Genomic DNA, 19,098 nt, shown 5'->3' with positions numbered 1-19,098 from the left:
TATTCTCTTCACAATATCTTATGAAGAACAGAGGTTTTTAATTTTGATAAAGTACAATTTATCAATTTTTGTTATGGCTCATGATTTCAGTGTTGAGTTTAAGACATTTTTACAAAGCCAGTTATAACAAAGTTGTTTCCCCCCCCCCCCCAGGTATTCTTTAAGAAATGTTACAGTTTTACACTTTTACATTTAGGTCGATGACCCACTTTCTGTTTATTTTTGTATATGGCACAAGCATGGCTCAAAGTTCCCTTTTTTCCATATGGGCATCCAATTGTTCCAACAGTATTTATAGAGAATTTTAAATAGCCCTCTTTCAATAACTTCTAAAACAACTAGAGAGGTAATTAGTAAACATACAGAGGATACGTAGATAATATACTTTGAATCAAAATAAAATACTGTGGGTGATAGAGAATTGTGGTTTTAAACATTTTAGAAGTGAGAAAGAGATAGACTAGGAAATTTTATTCTTTGTTTCCTTTCCAACAGCTCTGGGCCCAATGGAAATCTGTTTTCCTCCCCTAGGGTAATGCCTAGGAAATTATTCTGTCTCAATATCCTGAGTACCCAATTGCCTATTATCAGCATGATAAAAGTTGTGGATTGTCGGAACTGGTCAAATGTAATATTTCACTATGTAGTTAATTTCTGATGGGAGTTTTCCACCAGATGTTGACAATATTTCTATTGATGCATTAGGAATATTTGGATAAATTACACAAATTTTTTCCCGATCAAGAAAAACTGTATACATGCATATACATAGAAGATGAACACTATGGATTATTATGGTCAGTAATATGTACCTGGGAACAAATGCCGTTTCAGGCAAAATTCAGGATTCTAAGCTATGTATGATGATCTAAGATGTCAATGATGATATTAATAAATTGCCTTTGAAAGAATATCACTAATAACTATTTTAAGCCTTTATGTGTCAAGAACTGTAATTTTTTAAGTTGCATACACTTCATCTAGAAAGCAGTGAGGTTAACATTGAATCTAGTGTGCAAAGAAAAAGAGAAGTAGAAAATGAGGCTGTTATCTACCCTAAAATCCTTTAACCACATTAAGCTAAATAGTTATTTCCCCCACTTTGAAAATCACATTTGCTATATAGCAGAAAAGTGTAGGTTTATATCCATTAATTTAGCTTTTCTGAGAGATCAGACTGAAGCCAGAACCGTCAAATGTGCGCGCGCGCACACACACACACACACACACACACACACACACACACCCCAGCTCAATAAAACAGGTTATAATACAGGCATATTAAAGAAGTAAATTCCTGGCTACCTCTTGTTCAACATGCACAAAAACTAGGATATGTCTGCAAGAAATTCACCTTGAAAACCCTAAGAATATAAGCTGTAATCCATGTTGGATACCATTTCCTATCCAATTAATACTTGTTCCCTATCTTGTTACCAAGAAAGCTTCGTAGCTAGTTCACAAGATGTACCCTTGGGAAATCTTGACTTTAAAAGATTATGGTTAGCTCCTGTGAAATACAAGCCACTATTTATGACCTGACTGATGTTACCGTGTAAGTTAACCAGAATGTAAATGGCTTGGATTTACCTCGTTAAGAAACATCAAAGGGCTTTTTCTACTTTGACATTCATGATGGACTGTAATAAAAATCATACTCTAACCAATTCATTTCTAAAAACACAGAAAGTGAAACATGCCCTCTAACACAGTACCCATTTTAATCCTATGTCTGTTACTTATTTGCATTCATTGGCTTTAACCTCTTACACTAAGGCATGTTATTCCATTAAGAAAACAGCTTTAGAAATAATTACATGTAGAGAAACTGTTCATTTTCAAACAGGATGTAAATGACTAAGAGTCAAATTATGATCTACTTTGCTTCAAAAATTTTGAATTGAAATATTGAAAATTGAAATAGAATATTAATAATGAAAGAAGGAGAGCTAGAATAAGAGGCTCGTGGTTTAGGGCCACCTGGGTGGCTCAGTGGGTTCAGCCTCTGCCTTCGGCTCGGGTCATGATCTCAGGGTCCTGGGATCGAGGCCCGCATCGGGCTCTCTGCTCAGCGGGGAGCCTGCTTCCTGCCTCTCTCAATGCCTGCTTCTCTGCCTACTTGTGATCTCTGTCTGTCAAATAAGTAAATAAAATCTTAAAAAAAAAAAAAGAGGCTCGTGGTTTAATGAGATTGTACTTGCTCTGAACAGGATCCTCAGCCTCCTCCCTTCCTGGTACTCGTTCTAGATGCTGGAAGTATTACCGCTGACACAGCTGAGTCCCTCCCAGGACTATCTTTGGCTGAAGAGAGGTTATGTCTCCTCCCTTGGGACAGTCTTTGTTCAGTGACTTGTCTGTGCATCAGGTCTCACTCCCTTGCCTTGACTTGAGGCATCTTATAAGGACCATTCCAGCTGTCAAACTTTCCTTGGGATTGGCCAAAGCCCTTGATACACTTGCATCCCCCTCCGTCCTTTCTCATTACAGGTGATGGTCTCAAGAACTCTCCCCAGCAAATATTTTGTAACACATGTCCGCATAGGAGTCTCTTTGGGGGATGGAGGGACTTACTTATAATATGTAGGTATAGGAAACAGGTCGCACTTTCTCAGGGACAAACTTGGCTCGCTTTCCTTCTGAGATCACCAGGGGCATTTATTGTCATGTATCAGTCTTAATTCGTACACAAGAATTCTGTGTGCCGTCATTTTCCACATTCGTTTTCCATTTAACTTTAAGAATCATGAGGAATTTTATGAGCACAAGTGAAACCAGGAGGATCATTAGATCACTTGGTTAATAGTGGAATGAGAATGTGGAAAAATTAGGTCTGGTGATTTCGGAGTTTGTGTCAATCATAGAATTGTTTTGTAATCAGGCCATGTTCAAATCACGTCCTCTGATTTTTCATCTGCCTGCTAATCTTGTATAGACCTGAATTTTTATATAGTGATAAACTCCAAACAATGTAGGAAATGCTATCAATTTCATAAAGGCATACTTCTCTTATATTTTCTAGAGATGAGAAAGATGTGTATATTGATGCTCTGGAGTTAGAGAAACCTTGAAGAGAAAATGAAGCAAATTTTAATTTTCAAAATTTAATTTTCATCATTTCCATTAGCACCAACAACATATGTAACAACATTAAATCATCCAAACAATCCTGGTATTATTTTGCATGAAATCAGAAATAGTTAAACATTTCAAATCACCACCAGAAAAAAAAAATGTCATCCGCTGGCAGAAGTTCTATGGAAATGTTATACATACTCACATTTTTAAATCAAACATATACTCATGTTTAAATGAAAGCATCTGAGAGTCAAAGGGCCTGTAATATGAGAAACACCGGTTAAACACAATGGTATATTGTAGCTGACTTGCACTGGCTCAGGAGAACCAATTGTGAGCCTCTGTTCCCAAATTTGCATTCAGTGACAGCATGTTGATCGCTTAAAATAGGCTATTGTGAGAGTCTTTACCTGTAGGAAATCTGTAAAAACTAAGCAGTAGGGCTTTATTGATCTTTTTCTGGTTGTTAAACTGTTGCCTGGACCTCACAATCTGTAGATCAGATGATGGGCTCAAAATCAAAACAACCAAACATAAAAATGGAAAATACTTTAAATAATGTATAAATACGAATTAAAGAAAAAAAAAATGGGAGACCAGGAGTTTTCCAATGAATTCTAATTTGATTTTTATACTCTGGGAAAAAGGTAAGTATATATGTATCTAATTATTGTACCCTTATATATTTTTATCACACAGGCTGGAAATCATCATCACAATGTTATAATCAAGAACCTTTTTGATTATCTATTTATTTTTTTTCCAGCGTAACAGTATTCATTGTTTTTTGCACAACACCCCCTTTTTGATTATCTAATTCAACACTTCAGAGTATTTTTTTCTCAGGAAAAAAACACTGTGAATTTCTTTCTGAAGATGAAAAACAGAGGTGCAAGGTTTTGTGGAGACTCAACAGAAAAACTTTCTCCTTTTATTTGTAATTAGCAAATCTTCTAGCAGTTTATGCTTTATTGGAGCTAAGTTTAAAAAGTAGCGCTCAGAGAAGTTTATCATACATTTATGATACTATAATATAATATTATAATACATCTATAATACATTTGACATATGATATCACAAGGTTAGTACATTTAAAAATACCTCCTTCAGGAAGATCTTGCAAAACTCCTTTCATGTACCCTAACATTCCCTTCAGCTCTCAACTATCAGAGATTAAAAATTATAATTCGGTTGTGTGTTTGTTTGACATTTAAAAATCATGTGGCTTTGAAAAGATTTTTGATTTAGATCTCTGTTATGACAAAATTAAAATGACTTGTGTTTTGAACTAACATTGATCTCCAAATCAGGAAGAATTAATAAAGGGAAAAAATTTCTTTTCTGCCCTTATGAAGAAATTATAATACCTAGCCAGCAAATGATCAGATGTAACCGAGCATCAAAGGATATCTGAAAAAAAAAATAGGTGTAAGGATCTGATTTTTTAAAAATAAGAACATGACTTCTAGCTTTCTTTTCCTTCCTTCCTTCCTTCCTTCCTTCCTTCCTTCCTTCTTTCCTTCCTTCTTTCTTTGGTCTGAATTTCCTTTGTTTTCTCTGGATACCTTTAGTTTAATTTTTTTTTCTCTTTCTCTCTTTCGTTCTTTCTTTCCTTCCTTGTTTCCGCCCTCCCTCCCTTTTATCTCTCTCCTTCCTCTCCCCTCTTCCTCCCTGACCTTCTTTTCTTTCCCTTCACTTTCTCCCTCCCTTTCTTTGTCCCTCCCTCCCTCTCTTTCTTTCTTTCTTTCTTTCTTTCTTTCTTCCTTTTTCTTTCTTCTTTCTTTCACTTGATTTGCCTCTGTTTTTTCTGGATACCTTTAATTTGTTGGTGACTTCAGATTGGAAATTCTTATTCAAAATTCTGGCGATCCTCTCATGTAACTCAAGAAAAACCCTTTGGAATTCTGTTACATACATATAATATACAAGATGCATGTTAGTTAATGGGTTTGCATGTGGGATGATCAGACTGTGGCTAGCCTTTTAGTTTAAGTTCCTCTGTGCAAGCAAATCACACCTCTTAGGCTTTAAAGCAAACAGTCCTTCAATCTTCAGTTTGTTGAGAGGGGGTTCTACTTCTATATTCCAGGTAGAGGATATGGTTTCTACTTCTATATTCCAGGTAGAGGAAAGAGTTTGAGAGACTGTATCAGTTCTTGATGCTGCATAATAAATTACCACAGACCTGGGGGCTTAAAACAACACACATTTAGGATCTCTCAGTTTCTGTAAGTCAGAGGTGCAGGCATGACTCGTTTGGGTCTTCTGCTCCAGTTTCTCTGCTCACAGGCTAAAGTCCAAGGCTCTGGTCTTATCAGAGGCTCAACTGAAGACAGATCTACGTCCAGGATCCCTCACAGTTGGAAGAACTCTTTTCCTTGTTGTTTCAGAACTGAGGCTCCCGTTTCTTCTAGAGGCTGCCTCCCATTCATAGGGAGACCACTCACAGTTGTTTGCTACATGGGCTCCTTCAACATAGCTAGTTACTCTGCAACAATTTGCTTCTGCAAGGTCAGTGAGGGGGAGTCTCTATAGCTCCAATCAGCTAAGACTGAGTCTTAGATAATGTAACATAATCATGGGAGTAACATCCCATGTCATTCCATATTCTACTGGCCAAAGCAAAGCAGAGGTCCCATTCATGCCACAATGGTATTAATCTAGAAGACAAGACTCAGTGGGGCTGGTAGGTTTCCCTTAGGGTTTGTCTACCATAGAGACCATGGTTCGCTACATATTGGTTCTCCGTTTTTGAATTTGTGTCTCTAGGACCTCTCAGATTTAATTTCTTCAAAGAAGAATCTCCAAGGAAGAGGGAAAGAGGCGGTCATTGGATTCTGCAGTCTCTGGGAGTCCAAACTGTATTAAATTCAACTATTTTTCTGTATACTCAGCACTCCACCTTACCCCGCCTCTGGATAGTATCCATAGTCTGTAGCCTACTCTTAGGAGGTTTTCAGGGCCAGTTGGAACACATCCTTATCAAATTCCCATCAGACTCAGGTTGCAAATTCTTACAAACTGCCAAGTCTGTTCCCTTCCTGAACTCTGAATCTGCAGTTTCTTTAAAGTTTGTTGAAATTTCTGAATTACATTTGAGTCTTCTCCAATTTTTTTTTTTTTGTCTTTTTGGGTTATCTCCTTTTTATGTTAACTTTATTGTGATTATAAGGAGGCGTGAGGAAGAGGAGAAGTCTGCCATATTTAACTCCCTGTTTCTCCTTAAGATGTTGGGTTTTGCCTTCCCCGGTGCTGTCCCTATTCTCTCTTGTGTCCACATTCTCCCAGGGAGGGGTAAGATCAGGGTGGATTCTTTGTTTTCCCATGTCCCATGAAGCACCTTTTGAGATGTCTTGCATCAGAACGTATGGAAGGAAAAGAAAATACAAAGAGTAACTCATGACAATAGTTAGATACAGAAACTCTTAGGGCCCAGAACAGTCATGGTCCAAGCTGGTAGACTCAGGAATGATCTAATGAGGAACCTCAAAGCCTGCATGCCCATGGATCTCATAGAAACCCACCTTTTAGCCAGAGAGATAGCCTTGCCCTCTGGCCTCCCCTACACCACGCATTAACTACTACACAAGAGGAATACCTTGACGTATTTCCCCAGGATAACCCATATAGTCTACAATGCAGTACACGGGACAGCAACAATGTAGCACTGTAGCTATCTGAGTCCATTCTTTTCTGTCACCCAGTTGGAGAGGAAGGGCAGGATTGCATTTTCATTGTATCTCAGCATCTCTACTCCAAATCACGAATGACCAAATGCATTAGCTCCTACTGACACATTTTTCCTCCCAAAGACATTAGAATATGATACAGAGAATACAAAATCAAAGAAGAGCAAAGAAGAATGTTGTGCAGACTTAGCTCTGTTAAATATAACCAGTTCAAAATATTAGAAACTCTGCAACACCACCTGTCCCATCCCAAATCAAACCCAGGTCCTGATTTGAACTTCTGTAACTAAAATCCTCTTGAAGTGATTATTTTACAATAAAAATGTTGGCTACTCCCAACTTAATTCACCTTTCCATTCTTTGGGATGGAGCAACTGCTTACAGATCTGATATGACAGTATTTTCTAGCTGCTAACTTTAAGAATGTTCTAATATATGGGAGCCCATTCTCATTTTTTTGTCTTGAGTTACTCTAATAGACTTAGCATATGGAAAGTATGCATGTAAGTGTGTGTGTGTGTGTGTGTGTGTGTGCGTGTGTTCAAGCAAAGGTTTCGAAAATTATTTTTAAGTTGTAATTTAATTATCAATTGTTGAAATATGCCCCACAGTGAGTATCCACATTTCAGGTGAGGACAAATGAAAGACGTCAAAGAACATGATTTGACCAAGTTGATGCTATTCTAATTAGGTCTTCTTCCTCCTACACTAATATTTCTGGCCGTCACATAGGTTGGTGTTTATGAAGACACCGAGCTAAAAAGAACACTATTTTTCTTTTGTAATTAACATAAGAATCGTAGAGATCATACATTATTCTCTTATCACTCCAGCGAGTACAGGATACTGGAGTCTTCCAGTGGACCCTCGTTATAGACCTGTAGTGGAATCTCAAACTGAAATAAGCAATTTGGACCCCCCATTCTCTTCTCTGTTACCTTCATAGTGTCCTGTTTTGTATTTGCTGAACACTACATCGCAAGATTACAGAATGCACTTAAAAAAAAAAACTCGCCACACTCTTTTTTTTTTTTTTAATTTATTTATTTGCCAGAGAGAGAGATCATAAGTACGCAGAGAGGCAGGCAGAGAGAGCAGGGAAGCAGGCTTCCTGTGGAGCAGAGAGCCTGATGCGGGGCTCGATCCCAGGACCCTGAGATCATGACCTGAGCCGAAGGCAGAGGCCCAACCCACTGAGCCATCCAGGTGCCCCAACTCACCACATTCTTATTCAGCAACTTAGAAATCCTCAAATTATTATGATTTTTTTCCTATAGAAGGATATCAGCTTCATACAGTGAATACTAATCTTCATTTTAGAAAAAAATGCGAATCTTAACATTTCTTTACTCTATGTCTTTTAAAGGTAAGCTGTTGAAACTTAGAAAGGAGAGAGAGGGGTAAAAAAAAAAAAAAAAAGAACTGTATCCAGCGATTATTTGGAAAAAAAAAATGACCTCAAAAATTTGAACTGAAATGCATGAAAGGAAATACATCATATATGTATTTTTTTTTCCTATGGGTGATGACAGGGCTTAAGATGCAAAATGTTATGCTTGCCTGGAAAAGCTACCTATTTAAAAAAAAAAAAAATTAGAGTTTAAATGATCTCCCGGGTACTACTATGTTACTCAGGACTGTCGACACAGAGAAATGAGGCATTCCAGTTACTGAAATGTTGAGAAATGGCCCAAGCGATGCCAAGTGCATGTCCCCTACCATGAGCCATTTCTCCTTTCCCTGGACACTGGCCCAGTTATGGAGTGATAGTCATTCCAGTACCAAATATGGGGAGTCAGGATGCCAGGCCAGAAATGTCCCTTGATGTTTCCCCCTGTACTCATTCAAGAGAATGATCATATAATTGTTAACTGTGATAAGATAATACTTCACTCACTCTTGTAAAAGTTTCTAAAAAAGTCTTCAGATTTTCCAGCAACATTTGGATAGTGATATGTAGTATATGGTGTGTGCCAAATTCAAAGTTACAAAGCCTTATTCTTGGCAACAACTACAAACAATTTCCATTTTACTATGAAAATGAAAAGAACACACAAAGTTACAGTCTTCTCTGGGGTGTTTCCAATGTGTTATCCTAGAGTAAGTGTGTTCTTCTTTTGAATCATTTTTCCATCAGAATCACAAGTAATGTAAAAGGACGATTAACATTATTATTTCAGAACATAAAAGCCTCATAAAAGAATAGTACAATATTATTTATTTTGACTGATTTTAAGAAATCATTTAGTATAGGAAATTTTCAAGTGAACTAAAAATATGATAGAATGTTACCTGTAATTCCTATATCCAGAATTAGAAGGAATGTCATTATTTCTATGCATGTATTTCCAGGGAGATATGTATGCAAATGTATTCCCTATGTCCGTGCTTCTGTGTATTTATTTTATCATGATTTGTGACCACACTGTGTAGATAACTATTTAGGTTTTCCCTTATAATGTACATTTTTAAGGAATCCAAAGTCACGGGCACAGATAAATTTTACAAAACGTTTTGATCAGAACATATTTATGTGTAAACATAGGTAATGGTTAACCATAAACAATCTAACTTTAGAGTCACATAACTGGAATGGTTTTAAAAGTCTTTAAATCTTGGGGTGCCTGGGTGGCTCAGAGGCTTAAGCCTCTGCCTTCAGCTCAGGTCATGGTTCCAGGGTCCTGGGATCAAGTCCCACATCGGGCTCTCTGCTCAACGGGAGCCTGCTTCTTTCTCTCCCTTTGCCTGTCATTTCCTCTGTTTGTGCTCTCTCTCTCTCTCTGGCAAATAAATAAATAAAATCTTTAAAAAAAAAAGTCTTTAAATCTTAAAAACAATTATATCCATAGGGGAATGTTTGATTTACTCTATAGACGTTTGGACCTTCATTTATCTGCTTTTGTAAGAGAAATGCCATAGGCTCTGACTACCATTTTTTGTTTGTTTGTTTTTTCCTTACGTGATTGCTTTAATCTGGCTTCCATTTTGATTTGCCTTTCCTTTCCGAAAAAAGCGGCAACCTAGTTTTCTTGAGGATACCACTGAGTCATTTCATGTATTTTTTGTACAATCTGTGTTCCCTGTTTAGAACCGTGTTATGCAGGATAAATATTTTAAGTAAAACTACACTCTACTACGGGCATTAGTTTATATTTTCCTGTTGACTTGAGTTTTGAAAGGGATTTCAAGTTCATGTATGAATCTGGAGTCACTTCAGCTGTGGATTTCTTTGTCCAAAGCCTGGTTACCACCTTTGCTGTGTTAGCAAAGTAATCCTAGCTGGACCACGTATCTTCTACCTGTTCCTCCAGATTCATCCTGCCCATCCTTCTTCCCTGGGCTCTGTGTCTTAGGAAGCTGGTCTTTTGGGATTCAGACACTGGGAACCCTCTGTCAATGTCAGGAGGTGGGAGAAAAGTGAAGCCAGGTACCTCATTCCCAGGCTCCTTCCACTGTGGGTGTCTCTCTCCTCTCCACTTAATGGTTTCTTAGCTGTTTTATTTAAATCGCTGCCTTCTGGTCTACCAGGAAGCTGCTCTGTTCCTTTCCTGTATTTTTGTTGTTGTTGTTTTTGTGGGGGTGTAGTAGACTTAACGTCATAAGATTTAGCAAAAAGAAAAATAAAAGGCCTATGCAGCCATCAAAAGAAATGAAATCTTGCCATTTGCGACAACATGGATGGAACTAGAGGGTATTATGCTGAGCAAAATAAGTCAATTGGAGAAAGACAACTATCATATGATCTCCCTGAGGAAGTTGAGGGGCAACGTGGGGGTTTTGGGGGGTAGGGAAGGAAAAAATGAAACAAGATGGGATCAGGAGGGAGAAAAACCATAAGACTCTTAATGTCACAAAATAAACTGAGGGTTGCCAGGGGGAGGGGGGTTGGGAGAGGGTGGTGGGGTTGTGGACATAGGGGAGGGTATGTGAAATGTGTAAACCTGGCGATTCACAGACCTGTACCCCTGGGGCTAATAATACATTATATGTTAATTTAAAAAAAATTTAAAAAAATACCTAAATCTATATAGGAGTACTATTCACAATATACCCAAAGTGGAAATAATCCATATCCATTAACAGATGAATAAACAAACAGAATTTGGCACATATCTATAATGGAATATTATTCAATCATAAAAAATGAATGAAATACAGACACCTACTACAATATAGATGAGCCCTGAAACATTTTGTTAGTAAAAGAAATCAGACAGAAAGGTCACATATTATCTAATTTCATTGATATGATATATCCCTGAATAGGTAAATCCATAGGGACAAAAAGCATCTGCTTTTCAGTGATTGTGAGGGCCTGGGGAAGAAGAAATGATGAAGGACTGCTTCGTGAGGCCGGTTCCCTTTTGAGGTGTTGAAAATATTTTGGGAATCAGAGAGAGATGACGATTGTATAGCCTTATGAATATACACTTTAAAATAGTTAACAAATGTCGTTGCTCTTTTAATCATGGGAGTTATACCTCAATAAACTTTTTTTTTTTAAAGGCAAGGGAAAATGGCATACTTATACTAAAACATTTACAACATTTATTTGTTATTTACCTGAAATATAATTTTAATGGGACACTGATATTTTATCTGATGACCTTAGGAGTGATATAATCATTTTCTTCCTCCCTTATGTGGTTTATCTTTTTGCTTCCCACCCCCCAGACCTCCGCATGTAATAAGTCGTCCTTTGTTGATAAACCTTTTGCAGGTTTCCCTTATTTGATTATGCTATTGGTTTCCTATTGAGTCCCTCACAGACATACTGTCTCATCAAGCTAAGTTTAAGGTAAATCAGTTTTAAGTGTTTTTTCTTGATATATCTTGATTTGTGCCTGTGTTACAAGGAAAGACTGTTTGTACCATCTCAATGTAAAAGCAAACAGTAATGAGCTCTTTTAGAGTATAGAATGCAACACACTATGTCAAAAATGACACAGAAAATAGCATTTATAGTGACCATACATCAGACACCCCTAACATGCCAGGTTAGTTCTGGAGTATAGATAATTGGACATAATTATTCATAGCATTATCTTTCCATACAAGTTAGATATAATGTATTATGGGATCAACCTGAGCATCCATGGTGAAAAGCTAAGGAAAGTATACATTGTGTTCTTAGCATATTCATTATATACCTGCGTGTCCTTTAGAAAGGTAGCTAGTTTCCGGGGGTACCGGGTGGCTCAGTCAGCTGAGCTTCCAACTCTTGATTTTGGCTGAGGTCATGGTCTTGTGGTCATGAGATTGAGACCTGCATCAGGCTCCTCATTCAGAGGGGGCGGTCTTCTTGATAGTCAATCAGTCCTCCTCCCTCTGCCCCTGCCCCCAAAATAAATAAGTAAATCTTAAAAAAAAAAAAAAAAAAAAGAAAGGTAGCTAGTTTCCAACACCTGTAATTTACTTATGACTAATATAATTATAATAAAATGAATTCCTTGGATTTTTCTTTTTACAAAGTATACATTTACTATCAGAATCTTTGGGTTCTGTTTCTTCATCTTGAACCTAAAAATAATACCAGTATCTGTGAGAATGAAATTACTTGGTATGGATAGAGCACACAGAAGAAATACTAGTTGTTAGTAGCCATCGCTCACATAAAATAATGTGTTACTTGATTGCCAGATCTGAGTGTGAGTTGCTATTATTACTAGATTTGGGAGTAAAATGGCCATACAATTTATTATACAAAGCAAGCAATTAAAAAAAACAAAACAAAACCACATTGCATTGTTATCATACAATTTACTTACATCCAAGTGCACCCATTTTAAGTATAAGTCCAATGAGTTTTGACAAATACGTACACTTATGCAATCACCACCCCCTATCAAGGTATAGAATATCTCCATCATTCCAAATGGTTCCCTTATGTCTCTTTGCATTCAGTTTCTACCCATAATTAGCCCAAGGCAATTCTAGGCTGCTTTCTGTCATTATAGATTAGCTTTGCAAAGGACTTGTGAAATAGGTTTATTTTATAAATGGTCCCAGATGGACCCCTAGTCAAGAAAGAATTTCAGTTACAATAAGAAGTCTCTCTGGAAATTAAGTCATAAATCTAAAGAAGACCATCAAATTCCTTATTGTTTGCCCCAACATCAGATATTAGCCATTACAGAACAATGCCATTTTATGAATAAAAGGCAAAAATGTAAGGATACAGGATACCTTGTCTTAATTCGTAATCTTGTTTAGTACTTAATGGTGACCCCATGCATTATTTTAATACTCTGCAGTAACTATACAACCCTTATTTCTTCTCAGTAAGTTAGATTTTGAAATCTGATTTAGTAATTTAAATTATTACATTAGGCAATGGTAGGAAGACAAGTTTTGCCTCTGGTTAGCCTCCGTGGAGAGAATATATTTTATCTCCAACCTATACATTTCTCAGCCTTGGAATACACACACACACCCACACACACACACACACACCTCCCTAAAATAGGAAGCAAACCCTTTATCACATGGGGAGTAGGACATTTGCTTGTTTGCAGTGCAGGACTTCTATTTACATTTTGACTAGATAATTGTTTGTTGGGGGCAGGGGTGGCCTGTCCTTTGTCATTCTGTATGTTTACCAGCATGCCTGACCTCTACCCACTAGATGTCAATAGTCAACTCACTGGGGAAGGGGGCCATGTTAATCAAAAAACTCTCCAGACCTTGCCAAATGTCCCCTGAGGGGCAAAATCACCCTTTGGAGAATCACTTTTGTGGAGGGTATTGGGATGTGTAGTGTTTTTCATTCTCCTATTAAGATAGCAATCAACTAGAAGTTGACCATTGGATTTTCCTGCGGCTTAAATCAGTTTGGCATTAATACGGTTACACATTCATGTTATGCATCGACATTTTTCCGTACTAACATCATGCTCATAAATACGATGTCAATATGTACCGTGGGATGATAAAGCAGGAAAAATGGAATTTATTATTTTTTTAAATCAATTTTTTGAAATTAGGGCAGGAGGCTGTGGACAGATTTATTACCTTACTATAAATTAATTTGGAAAAACATCTAAGGGGTGGAAGATTTTTTTTTTAAGCAATAACATGCAATAAAACCATCATAGGTTACATTAAATTTTGATTTGTATGTGAACCAGCTAGTTCGCCTGAAACATCCAGATCATTGAACCACTGTGGTTCTCTGCTTCCTCCACAGAGAAGCAGTCAGAGCAGATTTCCCTGAATTGGCTCATTATGTACAAAGATAACTGACCCAAGATTGCAATTCTCTACAAATTGCAGAGAATTTGTAGAAACAAACCAACAAGCAAGCCATCTAGACTTCAGGAGCAGGAAAAGCCCTCATTTAGAGCCTGAAAGCATGTATCAGAAGTTTATATTTAGTAAATTGTTCAGAACACAGCTCGTGGCTTCCTATCAGTACAAATGAGAGATAACCTTGCAGTATGATAAGGAAACAATTAGATTGTCACGTCCGCTGAAATGCACCCATGTGACCAAGACAAATTCCCTGTTTAAATTCCTCAAATTTATCTCCCTTTCTCCATGGACCCTCAGAATCCAGGTTACTTTACTCTGAGAGGAAGGGCAGCAGGACGATTCTCATCTTCGTGCTTGAGAACTAGGGTATCTGAGATCCCGCAGTGGACAGTGTCTTTGTGGTTTACCAGTGGAAGGAGCAGAGTGACTGAGAAAAGTACTTGACCCTTCTACTCAGATGACCCTCAGCTCTTTGCAATTCAGAATTTACTCATTTTATAAAAACCATGTTCTTGTAATAGTTGCTACCTTGACGTACCTGGAGAGGGGAGGTATCCACACCATGGGCTTATTAGAGGACATTTAAATTTCTTCTCAATTTAAGTCTTTGCCATCTTCTTAACTTGCCATTTGGGAGAGAGTTAAATTTCCTAACTTTATTTTTCTTCAAATTCCTGATAATATTCTATTAATAAAAATAATTTTGGATCATCTGGGTGGCTCAGTGGGTTAAAGCCTCTGCCTTCGGCTCAGGTCTTGATCTCTCGGTCCTGGGATCAAGCCTCGCATGGGGCTCTCTGCTCAGCAGGGAGCCTGTGTCCTCCCTTTTCTCTCTCTGCCTGCCTCTCTGCCTACTTGTGATCTGTCTGTCAAATAAATAAATAAAATCTTAAAAAAATAATTTTAAGAGCATTTCAAACTTCCACCTCCAGCCATACACACACACACATACACACACACACACACATCCTTCAGAATTCAATAGCCTGTTTTCCTTGCTCACTGCTTTGTCTAATTTATACCACCTTTTAATATTGAATTCATAGATTAAAGGATAGAAGTTATGCCTCAGTAGATCTATTAATTATATTCTGTTTTATGAGTAAGTAAGAGCATTGGTTTTGCTCTTAAAATCATGTAGCCCTACATATAATGCAATTATATCAAATGTCATGAGACAAATTTTCCAAAGACTACAAACTCATTTTACATATCTCAACTTATAAACTGTCATGGTTGAGAGATACCTTTCTCTTAAAATATGGAATTTTTATGGTCACCTTTATTTTTTGCTGCTACTGTTTCCATTTATAGATTGACACTAGGGACCCCCAGCTTATAGTGGGGTGCAGAATGTCCTTCTAGATAAACATCTAGTTTTAACAAGTTCAGATGGAAGAAAATGGTATTTCAAAGTATCTTAATCACATCTTCCTCAAACAGACTTATAAAGTGAGTTCTGTGCAATCTAAAAAGCCATTTAAGATTGTGTGTGTGTATGTGTGTGTGTGTGTCTAGGGAGAACTTTGAAATGCTCTTTGGGATATTTCATGGTGCATGAAGTTGGGGACTTAGGGGAAAATTGTGTTAGGTTTATGAGTATATAAATTGAACACATTATATATATATATAATGTGTTCAAACCTAACACTATATATATATATGTATTTTTTTTTTAATTTGTCCCTGTAAAGGATATTATCTGGCATTTTGGTGTGCTTTCTTTCAATACATTAAAATGTCTTAATGTCAGAGGGCACCTGGGTGGCTCAGTGGGTTAAAGCCTCTGCCTTCGGCTCAGGTCATGATCTCAGGGTAGATCCCCACATTGGGCTCTCTGCTCAGCAGGGAGCCTGCTTCCCTTTCTCTCTCTGCCTGCCTCTCTGCCTACTTGCGATCTCTCTCTGTCAAATAAATAAATAAAATCTTTAAAAAACAATGTCTTAATGTCAGGAACTATGTAGATTCACACAATAGGAAAAGAACACTCCTAAGGTCAAGGGTATTCAAGTACCTGGAAATCCTAGTCATTGAATGGAGCATATCAACATAACCTGTGAACTCCCCACTAGAGGGGAATAACTATTCATTACTAAGTAATTCCAAAGATGAAGATTCCTTCTTCTTTTTGGCATGTTTTCTCCCTCCCTCCCTTCTTCCCTCCCTCCCCCCTTTCTTTCTTTCCTTCCTCCCTTCCTCCCTTCCTTCCTTCCATCCTTCCTCTCACTCTATTAGTTTTTTTCAGTATTGATTTGGGACTTTTGATGCCTTATCCTAACAAAAGCCCTTGAGTCTCTAAGCGCAGTGGATTCCTCCTTCCATGTCATGCAACAGTTTTATGGTTTTTGTTTTTTGTTTTTTCTTTTGGTGTTTCCACAAATTCACTTTAGACTTTCATCATCAGGAGCAACAGTCCTCCATATCCTTTCCTTCAGTCTCTTCCTTATCAAATTAGCTAAATCTGCAGCAAGGTAAGTCTTTTGAATGTAACACTTTAATTCTGATAGCAAAACTCTCCATTTCTTTCATTTCCTAGAGGGTAAACTCTTAAATTCTTAGCATGCTATTCAGACCTTCTACAGTCCAACCAATCTTCTTTTTTGGTCTTCTCTAACATTTGTTGCTAGCTAGTCAATCTAGATTTGGGGCTCCACCAAGCCCTGCATTATCTTATTTCCCTTCCTTTCTTCATACTAACCTCTCCTGCCTAAATGTATTTGCTCTCATTTCAAAAAGTCCTTCTAGGCACAGATGAAGAACTCCCTTTTCTATGCAGTTGCCTCAGTTCATTCGTGATAAATGCAATCTCTCTCTCCTGTGAAAGTACATGACCCACTGTGCTTACCAATGGAACATACCATGCCTTGTTGTACTGTATACAGACATCATCAATTATTATTTAACTAACTTATGTTTATAGCTTATTTGCCCAATATGAGGACATCCTTTATTTTTTTAGCTTAATTATCCGTTTATGTATGTATTGATTGATTTTTTTATATATATTTAAGAAATGATAATGGATTATGAGGAAAAGAAGGATGATCAAATTAAGGTAGAGAAAAAGAAAATTAATCGTACAGATTTCATTTGTGTTCAGTAGAATTAGGAGGTATTTAAGACCCAATCAAAAGTAGACCTAAATGCTTTTCAAAGCTTACTTGGGTGATGGCAAGGGACGGAAGATGTAGGTATTGCAATATCAGTACTCTGAGGAATTATTCTATTATTTTACGAAATTAGATAAATGAGAGATGAATTGGAAATTATAATAAGCTAAAAATATCTACCAAATAGGAACTGTTCATTAATAAGTGTTTATCTTTCCTAGTACTACTAAATTCCAAGCACGAATGCTCTTATGGTAAATTAGGTATGGGAAGAAGTAGCTGTTGGCTTTATTTTTTTAAAAAGATTTTATTTATTTATTTGACACAGAGAGATCACAAGTAGGCAGAGAGGCAGGCAGAGAGAGAGGAGGAAGCAGACTCCCTGCTGAGCAGAGAGTCCAATGCAGGACTCAATCCCAGGACCCAGAGATCATGACCTGAGCCAAAGGCAGTGGCTTAACCCACTGAGCCACCCAGGTGCTGTGGCTTGAATTTTTGAGAAGTTTTGTTGAGGTCTTATATGGGCCTTGAAGGATCACAAAGATAACAAGTCATGGAGAGATGATGTCAAGAAAGTCTTGGAGGCTGGTGGGCAAGAAGTGGAGAATAAAACAGCACAGAACTTCATAGAAATTCTAAGAAAACTCTGTTCTCTTTAAGAAGGCATTAAACTAGAATTTAGTACTTGGCTTATGTCCTAACCTGTTCACGATAAGAAGAAATCTTTTAAAATTAAATCTTCTAAGGCTAACTCTTGCAGATGTGGAAAAAATGTTAACAGGATGATATTTTAAACTTCCTCTTGGTTAAATTTGCCTATTTGTAGCCTGTATTGAAAGGAAGAAGGAAAGAAAGACAGTCAGACATTAAAGAAAGAGAGAGAAATATATAGAAAGAGATCTTTTTTCATTATGACTTAGGGTAAATGATCTATCTCATTGTTCTCTCTTCCAAAAAGTGGTGACCCAGAAGTATAAAAAAGTACCTCTTAGTGTAACATGTTTTGCAGGATTTTGGTACATGCATAAAATGAAAAGGAAGTCTGTGGCTTTGTGACTCATGTTTATACCAATCTGGATTTTAATGATACCACATGAATTAATGTAAAAGTGACAATAGAACTCTACCCATATAAAGATTTCTATCCCCAGTCCTCTGGAACAGAATTTTCTCCCAATTAAATGGACTTACTTTGTTATTAAAACATTGCATTTTTGAATGAGTTGTTAACCGGGAAATTGAATTCAAAATAACATCACTTTTGAAATAGAAAAACATTTTAACAAGGACCTATACTAGTTTCCACTGCGTAATGTCATCTACAAACAGTGAAAAATAGGTTGAGGACTTGGATTTAAATTAACTCTTTTTATATGTAAGTAACTAGTCAAGAGAGACCAATGCCATACAGGCCAAGAGTTATAACAAGGGAAATTATTCTTCTGGAAAATTTAGCACCTGGGAAATAGAGCCTACTAAAAACAAAATATTTTATAGGAGAAATAAAAGCCTAACCAACATTGTGATGATTCCAATTGGAGAAAGGATAATATGTTGTCTTTCTACACCTTCTGAGAGCACGAAATTTCAGAGAATATTTCTTGAGAGGGAAAGGACTCAGAACTTTTCACACTAATTAGACACAAACCCAGATTAACATTAAAATATTTCCTCAAAGCAGTTTGTGGTTTGACATACCAATTAAACTGTAGCTTTTTCCAGATATCCTACCCACATACACTATAGAAAAATTTAACCTAAAACAGGTAAAAATGATTCAAGAATTATTCAATAACCACTATATGCAAGGTTGATAAAAACTGTATATTTTCTAAGAATTTGTTTCTCAAAATTGTCATATTGTTACATTTCACTTTCATCTATAAAATCAGATTTAGTTAGGTGAAGGTAGTTACTGTATTTTGCAATTACCTGTGTAAGGCAGGAATTTGAGGGTATAAGCATTCACATAA

Source organism: Meles meles, chromosome 18 (genome assembly GCF_922984935.1).
Source record: "Meles meles chromosome 18, mMelMel3.1 paternal haplotype, whole genome shotgun sequence".
Taxonomy (NCBI): Eukaryota; Metazoa; Chordata; class Mammalia; order Carnivora; family Mustelidae; genus Meles; species Meles meles.
This window is presented reverse-complemented; position numbering follows the sequence as displayed.